We start from the raw sequence: 14,180 nt of genomic DNA, 5'->3' as shown, positions 1-14,180 counted from the left end.
GGTGTATATATATATATATACCTGAAGCCAGTCCAGGGTTAGGTCAGTGTATATGTATATATACCTGAAGCCAGTCCAGGGTTAGGTGTGTATATATACCTGAAGCCAGTCCAGGGTTAGGTGTGTATATATACCTGAAGCCAGTCCAGGGTTAGGTGTGTATATATACCTGAAGCCAGTCCAGGGTTAGGTGTGTATATATACCTGAAGCCAGTCCAGGGTTAGGTGTGTATATATACCTGAAGCCAGTCCAGGGTTAGGTGTGTATATATACCTGAAGTCAGTCCAGGGTTAGGTGTGTATATATACCTGAAGCCAGTCCAGGGTTAGGTGTGTATATATATATATAAGCCAGTCCAGGGTTATATACCTGAAGTCAGTCCAGGGTTAGGTGTGTATATATACCTGAAGCCAGTCCAGGGTTAGGTGTGTATATATACCTGAAGCCAGTCCAGGGTTAGGTGTGTATATATACCTGAAGCCAGTCCAGGGTTAGGTGTGTATATATACCTGAAGTCAGTCCAGGGTTAGGTGTGTATATATACCTGAAGCCAGTCCAGGGTTAGGTGTGTATATATACCTGAAGCCAGTCCAGGGTTAGGTGTGTATATATACCTGAAGTCAGTCCAGGGTTAGGTGTGTATATATACCTGAAGCCAGTCCAGGGTTAGGTGTGTATATATATATATATATATATATATATACCTGAAGTCAGTCCAGGGTTAGGTGTGTGTATATATATATATATATACCTGAAGTCAGTCCAGGGTTAGGTGTGTATATATATATATATATACCTGAAGTCAGTCCATGGTTAGGTGTGTATATATACCTGAAGCCAGTCCAGGGTTAGGTGTGTATATATATATATACCTGAAGCCAGTCCAGGGTTAGGTGTGTATATATACCTGAAGTCAGTCCAGGGTTAGGTGTGTATATATACCTGAAGTCAGTCCAGGGTTAGGTGTGTATATATACCTGAAGCCAGTCCAGGGTTAGGTGTGTATATATATCTGAAGTCAGTCCAGGGTTAGGTGTGTATATATACCTGAAGTCAGTCCAGGGTTAGGTGTGTATATATATCTGAAGTCAGTCCAGGGTTAGGTGTGTATATATACCTGAAGCCAGTCCAGGGTTAGGTGTGTATATATACCTGAAGCCAGTCCAGGGTTAGGTGTGTATATATATATACCTGAAGTCAGTCCAGGGTTAGGTGTGTATATATACCTGAAGCCAGTCCAGGGTTAGGTGTGTATATATATATATACCTGAAGTCAGTCCAGGGTTAGGTGTGTATATATACCTGAAGTCAGTCCAGGGTTAGGTGTGTATATATACCTGAAGTCAGTCCAGGGTTAGGTGTGTATATATACCTGAAGTCAGTCCAGGGTTAGGTGTGTATATATACCTGAAGCCAGTCCAGGGTTAGGTGTGTATATATACCTGAAGCCAGTCCAGGGTTAGGTGTGTATATATATATATACCTGAAGTCAGTCCAGGGTTAGGTGTGTATATATACCTGAAGCCAGTCCAGGGTTAGGTGTGTATATATATCTGAAGTCAGTCCAGGGTTAGGTGTGTATATATATATATACCTGAAGTCAGTCCAGGGTTAGGTGTGTATATATACCTGAAGTCAGTCCAGGGTTAGGTGTGTATATATATATATACCTGAAGTCAGTCCAGGGTTAGGTGTGTATATATATACCTGAAGTCAGTCCAGGGTTAGGTGTATATATATATATATATATATACCTGAAGTCAGTCCAGGGTTATGTGTGTATATATACCTGAAGCCAGTCTAGGGTTAGGTGTGTATATATATATATACCTGAAGCCAGTCCAGGGTTAGGTGTATATATATATACCTGAAGTCAGTCCAGGGTTATGTGTGTATATATACCTGAAGCCAGTCCAGGGTTAGGTGTGTATATATATATATACCTGAAGTCAGTCCAGGGTTAGGTGTGTATATATACCTGAAGTCAGTCCAGGGTTAGGTGTGTATATATACCTGAAGTCAGTCCAGGGTTAGGTGTGTATATATACCTGAAGCCAGTCCAGGGTTAGGTGTGTATATATATATACCTGAAGCCAGTCCAGGGTTAGGTGTGTATATATATATATACCTGAAGCCAGTCCAGGGTTAGGTGTGTATATATACCTGAAGCCAGTCCAGGGTTAGGTGTGTATATATACCTGAAGCCAGTCCAGGGTTAGGTGTGTATATATATATACCTGAAGTCAGTCCAGGGTTAGGTGTGTATATATATATACCTGAAGTCAGTCCAGGGTTAGGTGTGTATATATACCTGAAGTCAGTCCAGGGTTAGGTGTGTATATATACCTGAAGCCAGTCCAGGGTTAGGTGTGTATATATACCTGAAGCCAGTCCAGGGTTAGGTGTGTATATATACCTGAAGTCAGTCCAGGGTTAGGTGTGTATATATATATATACCTGAAGCCAGTCCAGGGTTAGGTGTGTATATATATATATACCTGAAGCCAGTCCAGGGTTAGGTGTGTATATATACCTGAAGCCAGTCCAGGGTTAGGTGTGTATATATACCTGAAGCCAGTCCAGGGTTAGGTGTGTATATATACCTGAAGCCAGTCCAGGGTTAGGTGTGTATATATACCTGAAGCCAGTCCAGGGTTAGGTGTGTATATATACCTGAAGCCAGTCCAGGGTTAGGTGTGTATATATACCTGAAGCCAGTCCAGGGTTAGGTGTGTATATATACCTGAAGCCAGTCCAGGGTTAGGTGTGTATATATACCTGAAGCCAGTCCAGGGTTAGGTGTGTATATATACCTGAAGCCAGTCCAGGGTTAGGTGTGTATATATACCTGAAGTCAGTCCAGGGTTAGGTGTGTATATATACCTGAAGCCAGTCCAGGGTTAGGTGTGTATATATACCTGAAGCCAGTCCAGGGTTAGGTGTGTATATATACCTGAAGTCAGTCCAGGGTTAGGTGTGTATATATACCTGAAGCCAGTCCAGGGTTAGGTGTGTATATATATATATATATACCTGAAGTCAGTCCAGGGTTAGGTGTGTGTATATATATATATATATACCTGAAGTCAGTCCAGGGTTAGGTGTGTATATATATATATATATACCTGAAGTCAGTCCATGGTTAGGTGTGTATATATACCTGAAGCCAGTCCAGGGTTAGGTGTGTATATATATATATACCTGAAGCCAGTCCAGGGTTAGGTGTGTATATATACCTGAAGTCAGTCCAGGGTTAGGTGTGTATATATACCTGAAGCCAGTCCAGGGTTAGGTGTGTATATATATCTGAAGTCAGTCCAGGGTTAGGTGTGTATATATACCTGAAGTCAGTCCAGGGTTAGGTGTGTATATATATCTGAAGTCAGTCCAGGGTTAGGTGTGTATATATACCTGAAGCCAGTCCAGGGTTAGGTGTGTATATATACCTGAAGCCAGTCCAGGGTTAGGTGTGTATATATATATATACCTGAAGTCAGTCCAGGGTTAGGTGTGTATATATACCTGAAGCCAGTCCAGGGTTAGGTGTGTATATATATATATATATACCTGAAGTCAGTCCAGGGTTAGGTGTGTATATATACCTGAAGTCAGTCCAGGGTTAGGTGTGTATATATACCTGAAGTCAGTCCAGGGTTAGGTGTGTATATATACCTGAAGTCAGTCCAGGGTTAGGTGTGTATATATACCTGAAGCCAGTCCAGGGTTAGGTGTGTATATATACCTGAAGCCAGTCCAGGGTTAGGTGTGTATATATATATATACCTGAAGTCAGTCCAGGGTTAGGTGTGTATATATACCTGAAGCCAGTCCAGGGTTAGGTGTGTATATATACCTGAAGTCAGTCCAGGGTTAGGTGTGTATATATATATATACCTGAAGTCAGTCCAGGGTTAGGTGTGTATATATACCTGAAGTCAGTCCAGGGTTAGGTGTGTATATATATATATACCTGAAGTCAGTCCAGGGTTAGGTGTGTATATATACCTGAAGCCAGTCCAGGGTTAGGTGTGTATATATATACCTGAAGTCAGTCCAGGGTTAGGTGTATATATATATATATATATATATATATACCTGAAGTCAGTCCAGGGTTATGTGTGTATATATACCTGAAGCCAGTCTAGGGTTAGGTGTGTATATATATATATACCTGAAGCCAGTCCAGGGTTAGGTGTATATATATATATATACCTGAAGTCAGTCCAGGGTTATGTGTGTATATATACCTGAAGCCAGTCCAGGGTTAGGTGTGTATATATATATATATATATACCTGAAGTCAGTCCAGGGTTAGGTGTGTATATATACCTGAAGTCAGTCCAGGGTTAGGTGTGTATATATACCTGAAGTCAGTCCAGGGTTAGGTGTGTATATATACCTGAAGTCAGTCCAGGGTTAGGTGTGTATATATACCTGAAGCCAGTCCAGGGTTAGGTGTGTATATATACCTGAAGTCAGTCCAGGGTTAGGTGTGTATATATACCTGAAGCCAGTCCAGGGTTAGGTGTGTATATATACCTGAAGTCAGTCCAGGGTTAGGTGTGTATATATACCTGAAGTCAGTCCAGGGTTAGGTGTGTATATATACCTGAAGCCAGTCCAGGGTTAGGTGTGTATATATACCTGAAGCCAGTCCAGGGTTAGGTGTGTATATATATATATACCTGAAGTCAGTCCAGGGTTAGGTGTGTATATATACCTGAAGCCAGTCCAGGGTTAGGTGTGTATATATATATATACCTGAAGTCAGTCCAGGGTTAGGTGTGTATATATACCTGAAGCCAGTCCAGGGTTAGGTGTGTATATATATATATATACCTGAAGCCAGTCCAGGGTTAGGTGTGTATATATATATATACCTGAAGTCAGTCCAGGGTTAGGTGTGTATATATACCTGAAGCCAGTCCAGGGTTAGGTGTGTATATATATATATATATATATATATATATATACCTGAAGTCAGTCCAGGGTTAGGTGTGTATATATACCTGAAGTCAGTCCAGGGTTAGGTGTGTATATATACCTGAAGCCAGTCCAGGGTTAGGTGTGTATATATACCTGAAGCCAGTCCAGGGTTAGGTGTGTATATATACCTGAAGCCAGTCCAGGGTTAGGTGTGTATATATACCTGAAGCCAGTCCAGGGTTAGGTGTGTATATATACCTGAAGCCAGTCCAGGGTTAGGTGTGTATATATATATATACCTGAAGCCAGTCCAGGGTTAGGTGTGTATATATACCTGAAGTCAGTCCAGGGTTAGGTGTGTATATATACCTGAAGTCAGTCCAGGGTTAGGTGTGTATATATACCTGAAGTCAGTCCAGGGTTAGGTGTGTATATATACCTGAAGCCAGTCCAGGGTTAGGTGTATATATATATATACCTGAAGTCAGTCAGGGTTAGGTGTGTATATATATATACCTGAAGTCAGTCCAGGGTTAGGTGTGTATATATATATACCTGAAGCCAGTCCAGGGTTAGGTGTGTATATATACCTGAAGCCAGTCCAGGGTTAGGTGTGTATATATATATATACCTGAAGTCAGTCCAGGGTTAGGTGTGTATATATACCTGAAGCCAGTCCAGGGTTAGGTGTGTATATATACCTGAAGTCAGTCCAGGGTTAGGTGTGTATATATATATATATATACCTGAAGTCAGTCCAGGGTTAGGTGTGTATATATACCTGAAGCCAGTCCAGGGTTAGGTGTGTATATATACACCTGAAGTCAGTCCAGGGTTAGGTGTATATATATATATATACCTGAAGTCAGTCCAGGGTTATGTGTGTATATATACCTGAAGCCAGTCCAGGGTTAGGTGTGTATATATATATATACCTGAAGCCAGTCCAGGGTTAGGTGTGTATATATATATATATATATACCTGAAGTCAGTCCAGGGTTATGTGTGTATATATACCTGAAGCCAGTCCAGGGTTAGGTGTGTATATATATATACCTGAAGCCAGTCCAGGGTTAGGTGTGTATATATATATATACCTGAAGTCAGTCCAGGGTTAGGTGTGTATATATACCTGAAGTCAGTCCAGGGTTAGGTGTGTATATATACCTGAAGTCAGTCCAGGGTTAGGTGTGTATATATACCTGAAGCCAGTCCAGGGTTAGGTGTGTATATATACCTGAAGCCAGTCCAGGGTTAGGTGTGTATATATATATATATACCTGAAGTCAGTCCAGGGTTAGGTGTGTATATATATATATACCTGAAGTCAGTCCAGGGTTAGGTGTGTATATATACCTGAAGTCAGTCCAGGGTTAGGTGTGTATATATACCTGAAGTCAGTCCAGGGTTAGGTGTGTATATATACCTGAAGCCAGTCCAGGGTTAGGTGTGTATATATACCTGAAGCCAGTCCAGGGTTAGGTGTGTATATATACCTGAAGTCAGTCCAGGGTTATGTGTGTATATATACCTGAAGCCAGTCCAGGGTTAGGTGTGTATATATATATATACCTGAAGCCAGTCCAGGGTTAGGTGTATATATATATATATACCTGAAGTCAGTCCAGGGTTATGTGTGTATATATACCTGAAGCCAGTCCAGGGTTAGGTGTGTATATATATATATACTGAAGTCAGTCCAGGGTTAGGTGTGTATATATACCTGAAGTCAGTCCAGGGTTAGGTGTGTATATATACCTGAAGCCAGTCCAGGGTTAGGTGTGTATATATACCTGAAGCCAGTCCAGGGTTAGGTGTGTATATATACCTGAAGTCAGTCCAGGGTTAGGTGTGTATATATACCTGAAGCCAGTCCAGGGTTAGGTGTGTATATATACCTGAAGTCAGTCCAGGGTTAGGTGTGTATATATACCTGAAGTCAGTCCAGGGTTAGGTGTGTATATATACCTGAAGCCAGTCCAGGGTTAGGTGTGTATATATATATATACCTGAAGTCAGTCCAGGGTTAGGTGTGTATATATACCTGAAGCCAGTCCAGGGTTAGGTGTGTATATATACCTGAAGCCAGTCCAGGGTTAGGTGTGTATATATACCTGAAGCCAGTCCAGGGTTAGGTGTGTATATATACCTGAAGCCAGTCCAGGGTTAGGTGTGTATATATACCTGAAGCCAGTCCAGGGTTAGGTGTGTATATATACCTGAAGCCAGTCCAGGGTTAGGTGTGTATATATACCTGAAGTCAGTCCAGGGTTAGGTGTGTATATATACCTGAAGCCAGTCCAGGGTTAGGTGTGTATATATACCTGAAGCCAGTCCAGGGTTAGGTGTGTATATATACCTGAAGTCAGTCCAGGGTTAGGTGTGTATATATACCTGAAGCCAGTCCAGGGTTAGGTGTGTATATATATATATATATATACCTGAAGTCAGTCCAGGGTTAGGTGTGTGTATATATATATATATATACCTGAAGTCAGTCCAGGGTTAGGTGTGTATATATATATATATATACCTGAAGTCAGTCAGGTTAGGTGTGTATATATACCTGAAGCCAGTCCAGGGTTAGGTGTGTATATATATATATACCTGAAGCCAGTCCAGGGTTAGGTGTGTATATATACCTGAAGTCAGTCCAGGGTTAGGTGTGTATATATACCTGAAGCCAGTCCAGGGTTAGGTGTGTATATATATATACCTGAAGTCAGTCCAGGGTTAGGTGTGTATATATACCTGAAGCCAGTCCAGGGTTAGGTGTGTATATATACCTGAAGCCAGTCCAGGGTTAGGTGTGTATATATACCTGAAGTCAGTCCAGGGTTAGGTGTGTATATATACCTGAAGTCAGTCCAGGGTTAGGTGTGTATATATACCTGAAGCCAGTCCAGGGTTAGGTGTGTATATATACCTGAAGCCAGTCCAGGGTTAGGTGTCTATATATATATATACCTGAAGTCAGTCCAGGGTTAGGTGTGTATATATACCTGAAGCCAGTCCAGGGTTAGGTGTGTATATATATATATACCTGAAGTCAGTCCAGGGTTAGGTGTGTATATATACCTGAAGCCAGTCCAGGGTTAGGTGTGTATATATATATATATACCTGAAGCCAGTCCAGGGTTAGGTGTGTATATATATATATACCTGAAGTCAGTCCAGGGTTAGGTGTGTATATATACCTGAAGCCAGTCCAGGGTTAGGTGTGTATGTATATATACCTGAAGCCAGTCCAGGGTTAGGTGTGTATATATATATATACCCTGAAGTCAGTCCAGGGTTAGGTGTGTATATATACCTGAAGCCAGTCCAGGGTTAGGGTGTATATATACCTGAAGCCAGTCCAGGGTTAGGTGTGTATATATACCTGAAGCCAGTCCAGGGTTAGGTGTGTATATATACCTGAAGCCAGTCCAGGGTTAGGTGTGTATATATACCTGAAGCCAGTCCAGGGTTAGGTGTGTATATATACCTGAAGCCAGTCCAGGGTTAGGTGTGTATATATACCTGAAGCCAGTCCAGGGTTAGGTGTGTATATATATATATACCTGAAGCCAGTCCAGGGTTAGGTGTGTATATATACCTGAAGTCAGTCCAGGGTTAGGTGTGTATATATACCTGAAGTCAGTCCAGGGTTAGGTGTGTATATATACCTGAAGTCAGTCCAGGGTTAGGTGTGTATATATACCTGAAGCCAGTCCAGGGTTAGGTGTGTATATATATATACCTGAAGTCAGTCCAGGGTTAGGTGTGTATATATACCTGAAGCCAGTCCAGGGTTAGGTGTGTATATATACCTGAAGCCAGTCCAGGGTTAGGTGTGTATATACCTGAAGCCAGTCCAGGGTTAGGTGTGTATATATATATATACCTGAAGTCAGTCCAGGGTTAGGTGTGTATATATACCTGAAGCCAGTCCAGGGTTAGGTGTGTATATATACCTGAAGTCAGTCCAGGGTTAGGTGTGTATATATATATATATATACCTGAAGTCAGTCCAGGGTTAGGTGTGTATATATACCTGAAGCCAGTCCAGGGTTAGGTGTGTATATATATATATACACCTGAAGCCAGTCCAGGGTTAGGTGTGTATATATATATATATATATACCTGAAGTCAGTCCAGGGTTATGTGTGTATATATACCTGAAGCCAGTCCAGGGTTAGGTGTGTATATATATATATACCTGAAGCCAGTCCAGGGTTAGGTGTGTATATATATATATACCTGAAGTCAGTCCAGGGTTAGGTGTGTATATATACCTGAAGTCAGTCCAGGGTTAGGTGTGTATATATACCTGAAGTCAGTCCAGGGTTAGGTGTGTATATATACCTGAAGCCAGTCCAGGGTTAGGTGTGTATATATACCTGAAGCCAGTCCAGGGTTAGGTGTGTATATATATATATATACCTGAAGTCAGTCCAGGGTTAGGTGTGTATATATATATATACCTGAAGTCAGTCCAGGGTTAGGTGTGTATATATACCTGAAGTCAGTCCAGGGTTAGGTGTGTATATATACCTGAAGTCAGTCCAGGGTTAGGTGTGTATATATACCTGAAGCCAGTCCAGGGTTAGGTGTGTATATATACCTGAAGCAAGTCCAGGGTTAGGTGTGTATATATACCTGAAGTCAGTCCAGGGTTATGTGTGTATATATACCTGAAGCCAGTCCAGGGTTAGGTGTGTATATATATATATACCTGAAGCCAGTCCAGGGTTAGGTGTATATATATATATATACCTGAAGTCAGTCCAGGGTTATGTGTGTATATATACCTGAAGCCAGTCCAGGGTTAGGTGTGTATATATATATATACCTGAAGTCAGTCCAGGGTTAGGTGTGTATATATACCTGAAGTCAGTCCAGGGTTAGGTGTGTATATATACCTGAAGCCAGTCCAGGGTTAGGTGTGTATATATACCTGAAGCCAGTCCAGGGTTAGGTGTGTATATATACCTGAAGTCAGTCCAGGGTTAGGTGTGTATATATACCTGAAGCCAGTCCAGGGTTAGGTGTGTATATATACCTGAAGTCAGTCCAGGGTTAGGTGTGTATATATACCTGAAGTCAGTCCAGGGTTAGGTGTGTATATATACCTGAAGCCAGTCCAGGGTTAGGTGTGTATATATATATATACCTGAAGTCAGTCCAGGGTTAGGTGTGTATATATATACCTGAAGCCAGTCCAGGGTTAGGTGTGTATATATATATATACCTGAAGCCAGTCCAGGGTTAGGTGTGTATATATACCTGAAGTCAGTCCAGGGTTAGGTGTGTATATATACCTGAAGTCAGTCCAGGGTTAGGTGTGTATATATATATATATATATATATATATATATATATACCTGAAGTCAGTCCAGGGTTAGGTGTGTATATATACCTGAAGCCAGTCCAGGGTTAGGTGTGTATATATATATATATATATATATATATATACCTGAAGTCAGTCCAGGGTTAGGTGTGTATATATACCTGAAGTCAGTCCAGGGTTAGGTGTGTATATATACCTGAAGCCAGTCCAGGGTTAGGTGTGTATATATATATACCTGAAGTCAGTCCAGGGTTAGGTGTGTATATACCTGAAGTCAGTCCAGGGTTAGGTGTGTATATATACACCTGAAGCCAGTCCAGGGTTAGGTGTGTATATATACCTGAAGCCAGTCCAGGGTTAGGTGTGTATATATACCTGAAGCCAGTCCAGGGTTAGGTGTGTATATATACCTGAAGCCAGTCCAGGGTTAGGTGTGTATATATACCTGAAGCCAGTCCAGGGTTAGGTGTGTATATATACCTGAAGCCAGTCCAGGGTTAGGTGTGTATATATACCTGAAGTCAGTCCAGGGTTAGGTGTATATATATATATATACCTGAAGTCAGTCCAGGGTTATGTGTGTATATATACCTGAAGCCAGTCCAGGGTTAGGTGTGTATATATATATATACCTGAAGCCAGTCCAGGGTTAGGTGTATATATATATATATACCTGAAGTCAGTCCAGGGTTATGTGTGTATATATACCTGAAGCCAGTCCAGGGTTAGGTGTGTATATATATATATACCTGAAGCCAGTCCAGGGTTAGGTGTGTATATATATATATATACCTGAAGTCAGTCCAGGGTTAGGTGTGTATATATACCTGAAGTCAGTCCAGGGTTAGGTGTGTATATATACCAGAAGTCAGTCCAGGGTTAGGTGTGTATATATACCTGAAGCCAGTCCAGGGTTAGGTGTGTATATATACCTGAAGCCAGTCCAGGGTTAGGTGTGTATATATACCTGAAGTCAGTCCAGGGTTAGGTGTGTATATATACCTGAAGCCAGTCCAGGGTTAGGTGTGTATATATACCTGAAGTCAGTCCAGGGTTAGGTGTGTATATATACCTGAAGTCAGTCCAGGGTTAGGTGTGTATATATACCTGAAGCCAGTCCAGGGTTAGGTGTGTATATATACCTGAAGTCAGTCCAGGGTTAGGTGTGTATATATACCTGAAGCCAGTCCAGGGTTAGGTGTGTATATATATATATATACCTGAAGCCAGTCCAGGGTTAGGTGTGTATATATATATATACCTGAAGCCAGTCCAGGGTTAGGTGTGTATATATATATATATATACCTGAAGTCAGTCCAGGGTTAGGTGTGTATATATACCTGAAGTCAGTCCAGGGTTAGGTGTGTATATATATATATACCTGAAGCCAGTCCAGGGTTAGGTGTGTATATATACCTGAAGTCAGTCCAGGGTTAGGTGTGTATATATACCTGAAGCCAGTCCAGGGTTAGGTGTGTGTATATATACCTGAAGTCAGTCCAGGGTTAGGTGTGTATATATACCTGAAGCCAGTCCAGGGTTAGGTGTGTATATATACCTGAAGTCAGTCCAGGGTTAGGTGTGTATATATACCTGAAGTCAGTCCAGGGTTAGGTGTGTATATATATACCTGAAGTCAGTCCAGGGTTAGGTGTGTATATATACCTGAAGCCAGTCCAGGGTTAGGTGTGTATATATATATATATATATATACTGAAGTCAGTCCAGGGTTAGGTGTGTATATATACCTGAAGCCAGTCCAGGGTTAGGTGTGTATATATACCTGAAGTCAGTCCAGGGTTAGGTGTGTATATATACCTGAAGTCAGTCCAGGGTTAGGTGTGTGTATATATACCTGAAGTCAGTCCAGGGTTAGGTGTGTATATATACCTGAAGCCAGTCCAGGGTTAGGTGTGTATATATACCTGAAGCCAGTCCAGGGTTAGGTGTGTATATATACCTGAAGCCAGTCCAGGGTTAGGTGTGTATATATACCTGAAGCCAGTCCAGGGTTAGGTGTGTATATATACCTGAAGCCAGTCCAGGGTTAGGTGTGTATATATACCTGAAGCCAGTCCAGGGTTAGGTGTGTATATATACCTGAAGCCAGTCCAGGGTTAGGTGTGTATATATACCTGAAGTCAGTCCAGGGTTAGGTGTGTATATATACCTGAAGTCAGTCCAGGGTTAGGTGTGTATATATACCTGAAGCCAGTCCAGGGTTAGGTGTGTATATATACCTGAAGCCAGTCCAGGGTTAGGTGTGTATATATACCTGAAGCCAGTCCAGGGTTAGGTGTGTATATATACCTGAAGTCAGTCCAGGGTTAGGTGTGTATATATACCTGAAGTCAGTCCAGGGTTAGGTGTGTATATATACCTGAAGCCAGTCCAGGGTTAGGTGTGTATATATACCTGAAGTCAGTCCAGGGTTAGGTGTGTATATATACCTGAAGCCAGTCCAGGGTTAGGTGTGTATATATATATATACCTGAAGTCAGTCCAGGGTTAGGTGTGTATATATACCTGAAGCCAGTCCAGGGTTAGGTGTGTATATATACCTGAAGTCAGTCCAGGGTTAGGTGTGTATATATACCTGAAGTCAGTCCAGGGTTAGGTGTGTATATATACCTGAAGCCAGTCCAGGGTTAGGTGTGTATATATACCTGAAGCCAGTCCAGGGTTAGGTGTGTATATATATATATACCTGAAGCCAGTCCAGGGTTAGGTGTGTATATATACCTGAAGCCAGTCCAGGGTTAGGTGTGTATATATATACCTGAAGTCAGTCCAGGGTTAGGTGTGTATATATATATATATACCTGAAGCCAGTCCAGGGTTAGGTGTGTATATATACCTGAAGTCAGTCCAGGGTTAGGTGTGTATATATACCTGAAGCCAGTCCAGGGTTAGGTGTGTATATATACCTGAAGTCAGTCCAGGGTTAGGTGTGTATATATACCTGAAGCCAGTCCAGGGTTAGGTGTGTATATATATATATACCTGAAGTCAGTCCAGGGTTAGGTGTGTATATATACCTGAAGTCAGTCCAGGGTTAGGTGTGTATATATACCTGAAGCCAGTCCAGGGTTAGGTGTGTATATATACCTGAAGTCAGTCCAGGGTTAGGTGTGTATATATACCTGAAGCCAGTCCAGGGTTAGGTGTGTATATATATATATACCTGAAGTCAGTCCAGGGTTAGGTGTGTATATATACCTGAAGTCAGTCCAGGGTTAGGTGTGTATATATACCTGAAGCCAGTCCAGGGTTAGGTGTGTATATATACCTGAAGTCAGTCCAGGGTTAGGTGTGTATATATACCTGAAGCCAGTCCAGGGTTAGGTGTGTATATATACCTGAAGTCAGTCCAGGGTTAGGTGTGTATATATACCTGAAGCCAGTCCAGGGTTAGGTGTGTATATATACCTGAAGCCAGTCCAGGGTTAGGTGTGTATATATATATATATACCTGAAGCCAGTCCAGGGTTAGGTGTGTATATATACCTGAAGCCAGTCCAGGGTTAGGTGTGTATATATATATACCTGAAGCCAGTCCAGGGTTAGGTGTGTATATATATATATACCTGAAGTCAGTCCAGGGTTAGGTGTGTATATACCTGAAGCCAGTCCAGGGTTAGGTGTGTATATATACCTGAAGCCAGTCCAGGGTTAGGTGTGTATATATATATATATACTGAAGCCAGTCCAGGGTTAGGTGTGTATATATACCTGAAGCCAGTCCAGGGTTAGGTGTGTATATATACCTGAAGTCAGTCCAGGGTTAGGTGTGTATATATACCTGAAGCCAGTCCAGGGTTAGGTGTGTATATATACCTGAAGCCAGTCCAGGGTTAGGTGTGTATATATACCTGAAGCCAGTCCAGGGTTAGGTGTGTATATATATATATAGGGTTAG

General features: G+C 41.7%; 1 long non-coding RNA gene across 1 annotated transcript; it reads left to right on the top strand.

Moving 5' to 3' along the window:
* Positions 1-1,865: 1,865 nt before the first annotated feature.
* On the top strand, positions 1,866-5,755 carry LOC127918762 (uncharacterized). The gene is made up of 3 exons (XR_008100750.1): positions 1,866-2,259; positions 2,299-3,055; positions 5,650-5,755. It is a non-coding gene; the product is annotated as an uncharacterized LOC127918762 (long non-coding RNA).
* The last annotated feature ends 8,425 nt before the right edge of the window (positions 5,756-14,180 follow it).

Source organism: Oncorhynchus keta, unplaced genomic scaffold, assembly GCF_023373465.1.
Source record: "Oncorhynchus keta strain PuntledgeMale-10-30-2019 unplaced genomic scaffold, Oket_V2 Un_contig_1480_pilon_pilon, whole genome shotgun sequence".
Taxonomy (NCBI): Eukaryota; Metazoa; Chordata; class Actinopteri; order Salmoniformes; family Salmonidae; genus Oncorhynchus; species Oncorhynchus keta.
This window is presented reverse-complemented; position numbering and strand designations above follow the sequence as displayed.